Source organism: Neomonachus schauinslandi, chromosome 8 (assembly GCF_002201575.2).
Source record: "Neomonachus schauinslandi chromosome 8, ASM220157v2, whole genome shotgun sequence".
Taxonomy (NCBI): domain Eukaryota; kingdom Metazoa; phylum Chordata; class Mammalia; order Carnivora; family Phocidae; genus Neomonachus; species Neomonachus schauinslandi.
The window spans coordinates 75,034,635-75,045,780 of NC_058410.1; positions in this window are offsets into that span (position 1 = coordinate 75,034,635).

The following is an 11,146-nucleotide window of genomic DNA, read 5'->3' on the forward strand; positions in this document are numbered from 1 at the left end:
GACATGCCAAATTAAGAAGAATTTATAGGCTGGCACAGTTGAAGCATGATAATTCTAGTCATTCTGGTGATGTGTACCTAAATTTCCCAGGGCCAAACTTAATCCATCTGGACACTTGCCTGTGTGAGCAAGACGCCTGTGCTGATTTTCATGACATGAACTGGCTCCTTCATTGACTTAGTAAAATAACTGCTTTTCTGACACTATATATACATTATTATTCTTTTAGTTATAAAGAAGCAACTCAAAATCATGTTAAGATCCATGGGAACATAACTTGCCAAGCATGCTCTAACAATAATGGCATATCTTCATTTATTTGCCTCTGAAACTATAAACTGGAGAGAGCTCAGTAAGTAAAGATGAAAATAATGTTCTCATATGAGCTCCTGAGATACCCAAACCAAAAAAAAAGGTGGGGGGGGGGAATAAAATAGTTGTTTACTTACTATGATCATCCCAGTTCTGTCACACTGTGCAAAATGAGACACAGGACATTCATAGGACAAGAAAACATAGGGGATCTGCTTAATAAAAATATGAATTAAAAGCCATGAAGGCCCTCAGAGAATGTTTTGAGGAAGCCATCCTTTTTTTTTTTTTTTTAAGATTTTAATTTATTTATTTGAGAGAAAGAGAGCCAGAGAGAGAGAGCACATGCAGGGGGAGCAGCAGAGGCAGAGAGAGAAGCAGCCTCCTGGCTCAGCAGGGAGCCTGATGTGGGGCTCCACCCCAGGACCCTGGGATCATGACCTGAGCCAAAGGCAGACACTTAACTGGCTTAGCCACTCAGGCGCCCCAAGGAAGCCATCCTTTTAAGGATACCCATTGAGCCTGCTGGGAGAAGAGTTTCAATGATCAGATGCTCTAAGGATCACTCTGGTAACTGCCAATTGTTCAACTTCATCATTGCTAGATGGTGTGTCTTCTTATTTACAGATCAGTGAAATTCCATTAAATTCTACACGTATTTATTGGGCACCTGTCATGTAGGTATTTAGTATTATGTCAGGGACTGAAAAGCTAGAATTTAGCATTTTGAGGCACATATTAGCTAGGTAGGGAAATCTGACATCATAAATGACCAAATAGTTAAGAGCAAAAGCTCATGAATAATTTTCTAAATCAATGATGTACATATTACACATGCTCTAAGAATTGAGAGGTGTGAGAATACTAGGTGATGTAGAATGCTGGAGAATGTTTCATTATAACATGAAATTTAAACTGTATCTTGGAGAACAGATAGAATTTTGAGTGGAAGGAAAGGAAAGAATGTAAAAGATATCTCTATATCATTTATCTATCATCTATCTATCTATCTATCTATCATCTATCTACCATCTCCATCTATATTTTGGTGGAGAACAGCTTGAATAAAGTCACTATGATTAGGTAGAGTAAATCTGAATTTCCAAGACATGAGAATAATTACTGGGTGTAATGGAGTATTTACATTTAGGAAAAGTGGGAGAAAAAGTTTTAAAAGTTCCAATAAAGATTGTACTAGTAATAACTTTCTTGCTCTAGCATATAATCTTCCTCTCTTCTCCCACCACATATAATTCATCTGTCCCCCAAATCCAGTTCAAATCCATTTATATTTTCTTTAAGCCTCCACTTCATATTGTGCTGTGTAGACCCAGACCTAAATTGGCACATCTACATAATATAAGCTGTGATCCAAGCCCTGTATACAATATTCAAAGATGATGCCCTAAGGAATGTAAAGTTGATTGCTTTTAGCAACTTCTTAAGTATTATTACTTATATTTTTAGGAAAAAATTATCTGTATGAATTATATCATCTTGATACCTGATTCCAAGGAAATATGAAGGTCTTATCTAGGTACTTATACCTCATACACAGTGGTTTTAACACATAGAGGATACTCAATACATATTTTCTGAATAAATGAATAGATTAATAAATACATTTAGGTTCTTTACAAGCTTTAATCCTTCTAGAATGAACGGCATGTGCTGCTGTTGTGATTCTGGAGCTTTCATGGTGAGGGGATTTTTAATTTGTTCAATGAATGAGTCAAATGATACCTTGGATACTTCTTGGACAACTTGACTCCTCACAGCTATAATTGGAAGTAGATTTTATTTTTTTTAAAAAGTAGATTTGATTAAAATTATGAGTGAAATAATAAAATTATAGAGAAGTAATATTTTACTAGCCAAAAAATTAAATCTACATCTGGTATTTATTAAACTATCTCAACCCACCTCTGAATGTGGATGAAGATCACTTTCTATGACCCTGAATTCTCTTCTGTCCAGTTCTGATTAAAACCTAAGTTCATAATGTGGCTTTTCTAACTGAGTAAGATTTCTTGTTTCTTTGACCATCAGAAAACTCTGAATCAAATTTTCAACCCATTTCTAATAATTGTTCATGCTGCACTTTTTTCTTTGATCAGATTTTTATTTTTTATTTTTATTTATTTATTTTTAAAGATTTATTTATTTGAGAGAAAGAGAGAGAAAGCAAGAGCACATGAGTGGGGGGAGGGACAGAGGGAGAGGGAGAGAAATCCTCAAGCAGACTCTCTACTGACCATGGAGCCCAATGCAGGGCTTGATCCCAGGACCCTGAGATCATGACCTGAGCTGAAACCAAGAGTTGGACACTCAACCAACTGAGCCATCCAGACCCTGTTTTGATCAGATTTTTAAAATGCATTTGTCATATTGTATGTATTTTGTAAAATGCCTCAAATCCTCTTAAAAATGATAAAGTATAAAGAAATATACATTTCAAAACACATACTCTGTTCCAGGTACTGTGTTATGTGCTACAGATAGAAGTCAAAACTTGATAAGTAAATTATAGGAAAGAACACTGAAGCCTAATGAAAATTGGTAAAATTTCTCTACTCCCTAAATATATGTCAATTTGAAGGATAATATGGGAGATAGATGCAACCATAAACTCTAGATGTAGGAAAGGACTAAAGAGGTATTTAACACTTTTTCCAAATGTGTTCCATGGAACACTATTGCAGAAGACAGTTTTAGTTTCAAGAAATAAATAAATACTTCCTGTGATCAAATAATGACAGCACAAAATCAGTGGTGGGTACAATTGCTGGTGCCTTAGCACAAATCAGGGGAGTGTCTCCAAAGTGTACTAGTCATCATTCCTCATTGCCACACAGTTTCAGACAAACAAAAACAGAAACATGATATCTCGTTGTAGTTTTGATTTGCACTTCCTCGATACGTAATGTTGAGAATCTTTTCATGTGTCCATTGGCCATCTGGATGTCTTTGGAAAAATGTCTGTTCAGGTCTTATGCCCATTTTCTAATAGGATTGTTTGTTTTATTGGTATTGAGTTGTAGAAGTTCTTTATATATTTTGGATATTAGGCCCTTTTTGGGTATATCATTTGCAAATATCTTTTCCTATTCAGTTAGATGTCTTTTTGCTTTGTTGATGGTTTCCTCTGCTGTGAAAAAGCATTTTTAGTTTGATATAGTCCCAATAGTTTCTTTTTGCTGAGACATATTTAGAAAAATATTGCTATAGCTGATGTCAGAGAAATTACTGCCTTTGTTCTCTTCTAGGATTTTTATGGTTTCAGGCCTTACGTTTAGGCCCTTAATCCATTTTTAGTTTATTTTTGTGTATGATGTTAGACAGTGACCCAGTTTAATTCTTTTACATGTAGCTGTCCTATTTTCCCAGCACCATTTATTGAAGAGACTGTCTTTTCCCCATTGCATGTTTTTGCCTCCTTTGCCATAGATCAATTGACTATATAATCATGGGTTTATTTCTGCACTCTCTAGTCTATTCTATTGATATATGTGTCTATTTGTGTGCAAGTACGATACTGTTTTGATTACTACAGCTTTGTATTATATCTTGAAATCAGGGATTGTGATATCTCCAGCTCTGTTGTTTTTAGGATTGCTTTGGCTATTCAGGGCCTTCTGTGGTTCCATACAAATTTTAGGATTATTTGTTCTAGTTATGTGAAAAATAAAATTGCTTTATATGGACATTTTAACAATATTAATTCTTCTAATCCATGAGCTTGGAATATCTTTTCGTTTGTTTCTGTCATCTTCAAATTTTTTCATCAGTGTGTTATAGTTTTTGGAATACAGATCTTTCACCTTTATGGTTCAGTTTATTCCTAGATATTTTATTCTTTTTGGTACAATTGTAAATGTCGTTTTTTAAATTTCTCTTTCTGTTACTTCATTATTAATGTGTAGAAATGCTACTGATTTCTAGGTATTAATTTTTTATCCTGACATTTTAGTGAATTCATTCATTACTTCTAGTAGTTTTTGGTGGGGTCTTTGGTGGGGTATAGTATCATGTCATCTGCATATAGTGACAGCCTAACTTCTTCTTCTTCTTTTTTTTTTTTTTTAAAGACTTTATTTATTTGACAGAGAGACACAGAGAGAGAGGGAACACAAGCAGGGGGAGTGGGAGAGGGAGAAGCAGGCTTCCTGCCTAGCAGGGAGCCCGATGTGGGGCTCGATCCCAGGACCCTGGGATCATGACCTGAGCCAAAGGCAGACGCTTGACAACTGAGCCACCCAGGTGCCCCAGTCTAACTTCTTCTTTACCAATATGGATGCCTCTTATTTCCTTTTCTTGTCTGGTTGCTGTGGCTAGTACTCTCAGTGTCATGTATTATACTAAGTGAAATAAGGCAGGTTGAGAAAGACAAACCATATGATTCCACTCATAAGTGGAATCTAAAAAAATGAATAAATAAACAAAAAGCAGAATCAGACCTATAAATACAGAGAACAAACTGATGACTGCTGGAGGGGAGGGTGGATGGGGATTGGGCAAAATAAATGAAGGGGAGAGGGAGATACACACTTCCAGTTATGAAATGAATAAGTCACGGGAATTAAAAGCACAGTATAAGGAATACAGTCAATGATATTGTAATAGTGATGTAATGGAACAAATGGTAGCTAAACTTGTGGTGAACACAGCATAATGTATAAACTTGTTAAATCACTAAGTTGTACAGCTGAAACTAATGTAACATTGTGTGCCAACTATACTCAAATAAAAAAAATTAAACAGAAAAACTCACAAAAACAGACAAACAAAAGTTAGTTTTACTTAGTAATGTCCTCAGTGGATCAGTAAAAAATATTTAAGTTATTAAATCTTTACTATTGAGCACACTATTTTTAATAATCTAGATGGATAAATGGGAATTATGCATAAAATTTCTACTGCACGTGAAGTAGGCTGGTTTTCTTGAGGAAAAGTATTTGTAGATTTGTTTAAGTTATAGGTAAATTAGCCATGTTTTTCTTGGAATACCAAAAAGTTTCCTTTTCACTTGAAAGAATGACAAACAAACTACTGGTATTGAGACATGAATATTTAGCTGACATCTTTTTAAAAAATGTATGACTTGGTCCTGTCACTACAAGGAAAACAAGTGATAGCATTTGTTATTAGTGATAAAGTTTGAGCTTTTAAGAGAAAATTGAATTTTGTATCAGCTACCATGAGCTAGATAGCTTTCCAATATGTAAAAAACTTTCTGATCAGATTAGTGGTGATATTAATGGATTTGGGTTTTTTTGATATTGTATAATGAAGGAAGATATCCAGTGAACCAAACTGCTCCAAATGTCAAAGATCATGAATGGGTAAAAGATCCACTCAAAGAACAAGCTAGACAAGCAGATTTGAATGTAACACAGAATAAAAGTTTATTGTTATGGATTCTGATTCCAGATTGCAGTTAACCTTTCAGAAATGATCACTTGTTGAGTTTTGGTGTAGTATCAAAGAAGGATATCCACAATTATCTGGTTATTAAAATACTCTTCCCTTTCCAGATTATTGATCTTGAGATGCCAGATTTTCTTTGTATCTCAATAAATTGAATGCTGACACAGATACTAGACTCCATCTGTCTTCTAGGAAGACAGACTCAAAAGAGATTTTTTTTAAATGTAAAAAAGAATAATATTCTTTTTTGTTAAAGATTTTTTTTTTGAAAAATTTACTTACTTTTCCTAAAGATACATTATTTATAGTGGATTGTAATGCATATACTATTGTTATTTTTAAATGAGTTAAACATACAAAGTTTTTCTTAAATTTCTAAATGAGTAAATATAAATAGAACTAACATAAACGAAAGCAATTTGTATCCTCAATAATTTTTAAGTATGAAAAGGAGTTCTGGGACAAAAAATGTTTGGGAACCACTGGTCTAGAAAAAAAACCCCACTGAGGTCACATTTAAGTCCTTTCATTTATGCATCTTTTATTTGCTAGTAGAGAAATGAAAACCAGCACTCATTTTCCTATGATGTGGAAAAATAGCTGTAAAAAAAACTTCAATAGTGGTGTAACTGTGAAACATATGTCTTTTCTGGTTATTTCTAGGTGCAAATATTTATGGGCAGTGGAAATTCTGAAATAGTGTACTTGTTTTATTTTACCAAAAATACTTTGTGTATCAAATAAAAATTCTCCATAAAGTTACATTAAAATATTAAAATGATGTTGCCATGCAGATAAAAGCTGAGACTCTTAAGAGATATCAGCATAAATAGAAATTCAATAGTAAGGAATACATTTATTATAATTTCCCAAGGGTTTTTTTTTTTCATAGAATTATGACACCTGACAAATAGCTGCAGGGAAAATATGCCAAACGTGTTCCCCTGTTGTTTACAGCTTGTCACAGACTAGTGCAATACAAAAGAAGATGAATGATCTTTCCCACTCCAGATTGTCTCTACTCATAAAGGGAAGCTGTTCTCTCCCCATCTCAAAAATGACTGGTTTAGATCACTACAACAGATCAATGGTGTTCCAGTACTTGATGAGTTTATGGAAACAGAACAAGGAAGATGGAGTCCCACTCATGGATTTCCCTGCAAGGTGATTCCACAGTAGCCAAAGCTGAAGAAGCACTGTTTATGTTTTCTATGGGTGCCACTTTTCTTGTATCAAAATTGCCCTTTTGGTTTTTCTGATTCAATTAATGCCACCCTTACATATGGCTACATACTATAGACTTGTTGGTCCAAGAGCGAGGTACAGACCAGCATCTGTAGCAACCCCTGAAACGTTTTAGAAATGTATTCTCTTGGGCTCTACCTTAGACCTCCTAAATCAGAATCTGCATTTTAACAAGATCCCAGGGGATGTGTATGTTTATTCATGTTGGAAAAGCACTGTTGTGCATCAGATGATTTCAACCATGGCTGGCTGCACTTTGAAATCACCTGAGAGTTTAAAAAAAAAATCCTGATGTTTGGGCTACACTGCAGAGCAATGAAATCAAAATCTCTGAAGGTAGGACACTATTCAAGAAGAATAAGCATTCTTTAAGCTCAGTCACTGCATATATATTCATAGATGCTCCTCAGGATTTATGATGGAAGTCAGTGGGGAAAATACTCCATAAGCAATTTTTTTAAAACACCTTTATTAAAGTATAATTAATATTAAAAAATGGCACATGTTTAATGAATACAATTTGGAGTTTGGACATTTTCACACACCCATGAAAACATTGCACAATCAAGGTAATAGATGTATCCATTACTTCCAAAAATCTCATTGTGTCCCTTTGTTTATTTTTCTTGTGGTAGGAACACTTTTTGTGTGCATGTGTATGATAAAAACATGGGATCAACACTCTTAACACATTTCTAAGTACACAGTACAGATGAATTCATCTTGAATAACTGAAACTTTATACCATTGAACAACCCTTCCCATTTCCCCAGCTCTCAGCCTCTGGCAACCAATCTATTCTCTGCTATTATTTTGACTATTTTAGATACCCCTTATAAGTGGAATCATGCAGTATTTGTCTTCCTGTGATTGGCTTGTTTCGCTTAGCACAATGTTGTCAAAAATCCAGAAATAGCAAAGTTAAAACTACTGAATCAATAAATAGTACTTGGTAAGAGTTTATTGTGGATATAAGAACAATTCTTAAACTGGAAACCTTCAAATTCCAGGACTGATGTGAGGCTCAGGGGGATGAGATTACATGATTGTTTATAAAGTGAAAATGAGAAAATTGTTTAACCTTTACAATGTTTAGTTATTGCACTGAGGGTTTCCAAAAGGCAAGGAATGGGTTAAAAGTTATTATCTTATACAGTTTTTCAGAAGATGACTTGTTTCTTTTATAAGAATCGACCCAAGTTTCAGCTTGTTTTGCAGAATAAGCTAAATTAAATTTCATTTATATGGCTCAAATGTTTTTGTCTGTTCAGAGAATTTCCAAATCTCTCCATTTTGTATTTAATTTTAACAATGTCCTCTGGGTTCATCCATGTTGTCGCATATGGCAGGATTTCCTTCTTTTTAAAGGCTGAATAACATCTCATAGTATGTATACACATTTTTCTTAATCCACTCATCTGTTAACAGACTGGGGTTGTTTCCAAATCTTGGCTATTGTGAATAATGCTGCAATAAATGTGGGAGTGAAGATCTCCCGATTTCAAGGCTATTGACTGTATACCCCAAAATGGATTGCTGTCTCATCTGGTAGTTCTATTATTAAATATTGGAGAAAACTCCATACTATTTTCCATAGCTAGCCGCATCTTTTTACATCCCCACCAATAGTGCACAAGGGTTGTAATTTCTCCATAGCCTCACCAATACTTGTTATCTCCTGTCTCTTTGATGATAGTTATCCTAACAGATGTGAGGTCATAGCTCATTGTAGTTTTGATTTATATTTCCTAATGATTGGTATGTTGGGCATCTTTTAATTTATCTATTGGCCATTTTTATGTCCTGTTTGGAGAAACATCTGTTCAGATCCACTGCCCACTTAAAAATTTAAAAATTATTTATGTTTTTGTTATTGAGTTGTAGGCATTTCTTATATATTTTAGATATTAACACCTTATCAGATATATGGTTTGCAAATATTTTCTCCCACTCTGTAGATTGACTTTTTCACTCTGTTTTCTTCTTTTCTGTGCAGAAGCTTTTAGTTTGATGTAGTTTCACTTGCCTGTGTTTTTGGTGTCATTACCAAAATGTCATTGCTAAGACCAATGTCAAGACGTTTTTCCCCTGTATTTTCTTCTAGGAGTTTTACAGTTTCAGGTGTTATGTTTAAGTCTTTAATCCATTTTGAGTTGATTTTTGTGTATGGTGTTAGATAGGATCCAACTTCCTTCTTTTGCATGTGAGTATTCTGTTTTCCCAACACCATTTGTTAAACTCCATTGTATATTCTTGACACTCTTATCAAAAATCAGTAGACCACTTATGCATGGGTTTATTTCTGGATTCTCTATTCTGGTCCTCTGGTCTATATGTCTGTCTTTATACTATACTGTTTTAAGTTCTGTAGCTTTGTAATATATTTTAAAATCAAGATATATGATGCCTGTGTGATCTTTCTAGCTTTGTTACTCTTTTTCAAGATGACTTTGGCTCTTCTGGGACTTCTGTGGTTCAGAATAAATTTTAGGTTTTTTTTTTTTTCTTTAAAAGTGAGTTTGGTCAGTCAGAGAAAGACAAATATATGATTTCACTCATATGTGAAATTTAGGAAACAAAACAAACAAGCAAAGGGAAAAAAAAAAGAGAGAGACAGACAGGCAAACCAAGAATGAGACTCTTAACTATAGAGAACAAACTGATGATTGCCAGAGGGGAGGTGGGTGGGGGGATCAGTTAAATAGGTGATGGAGATTAAGGAGCACACTTGTGATGAGCACTGCATATTGTATAGAAGTATAGAATCATTATATTGTACACCTGAAACTAATATTACATTGTATGTTAATTAACTGGAATTTAAATAAAAACTTTAAAAAGTGCCTTTGGGATTTTGATGCAGATGGCATTGAAAGTATAGATTTCTTTAATATGGACACTTTAACTATTAAATCTTCTAATCTATGAACACAGATATCTTTTCATTTATTTGTGTCTTCTTTAATTTCTTTCATCAGTGTTTTGTTGTTTTCAGTGTACAAGTCTTTCATACTCTTGGTTAAGTTTATTTCTGAGTATTTTATTCTTTTTGATGTGATTGTAAATGGGATTGTTTTATAATCTCCTTCTCAGGTAGTTTGTTGTTAGTGTATAGAAACACAACTGATTTTTGTATGTTGATTTTTGTCCTGCAACTTCACTGAATTCATCTCTTAGTTCTAAGAATTTTTGTGTCTGTATTGGAAACTTTAGGGTCTTCTGTACATAAGATCATATCATCTACAAACAGAGACTTTTTACTTCTTCCTTTCCACTTCGGATAACTTATTTATTTTTCTTGCCTAATTGCTCTGGCTAGGACTTTGAGTACTACAATTGGCAAGAGCAAGCATCCTTGTATTGTTCTTGATCTTAGATGAACAGCTTTCAGGTTTTTACTGTTAAGTACAATGTTAGCTCTGAGCTTGGTCATATGTGGTCTTTATTATGTTGAAGTACATTCCTTCTATACCTAATTTGTTAAGTTTTGATCATGAATAGATGTTGATTTTCGTTGGATGCTCTTTCTGTATCTTTTGAGGTATTTTATCCTTCATTTTGTTAATGTGGTATATCACATTATTTGATCTGCTTATGTTGAAACATCCTTCGTCCCAGGAATAAATCTCATTTGATTGTGGTGTATGATCATTTTAATATATTGTTGAATTCGGTTTACTAGCATTTTATTGAGGATTTTTGCATATATATTCACCAGGGATATTGCACTATAATTTTCTTTGCTTGTGACATCCTTGTATGGCTTTGGTATATGGGTTATGCTGGACTTGTAAAATGAATTTAGAAGTATTCCCCCCTCTTCAGTATTTTGGAAGAGTTTGAGAATGGTTGGTGTTAATTATTCTTTAAATGCTTGGTAGATTCACCTGTGTAACTTCTGGTCTTGGGCTTTTCTTGTTGAAAAGATTTGATTATTGATTCCATCTCTTTACTAGTAATTGGTCTGTTCAGATTTTCTCTTTCTTTATGATTCAGTCTTGGTAAGTCATATATTTCTAGTAACTTATCTACTTCTAGATTATCCATTTTGTTGGCATATAATTATTCTTACTAGTTTTTTATGATCTTTTGTATGTCTCTGGCATTAGTTACAATGTCTACATACTCATTTCTGATTTTATTTATTTGAGTTTTTTTTCCC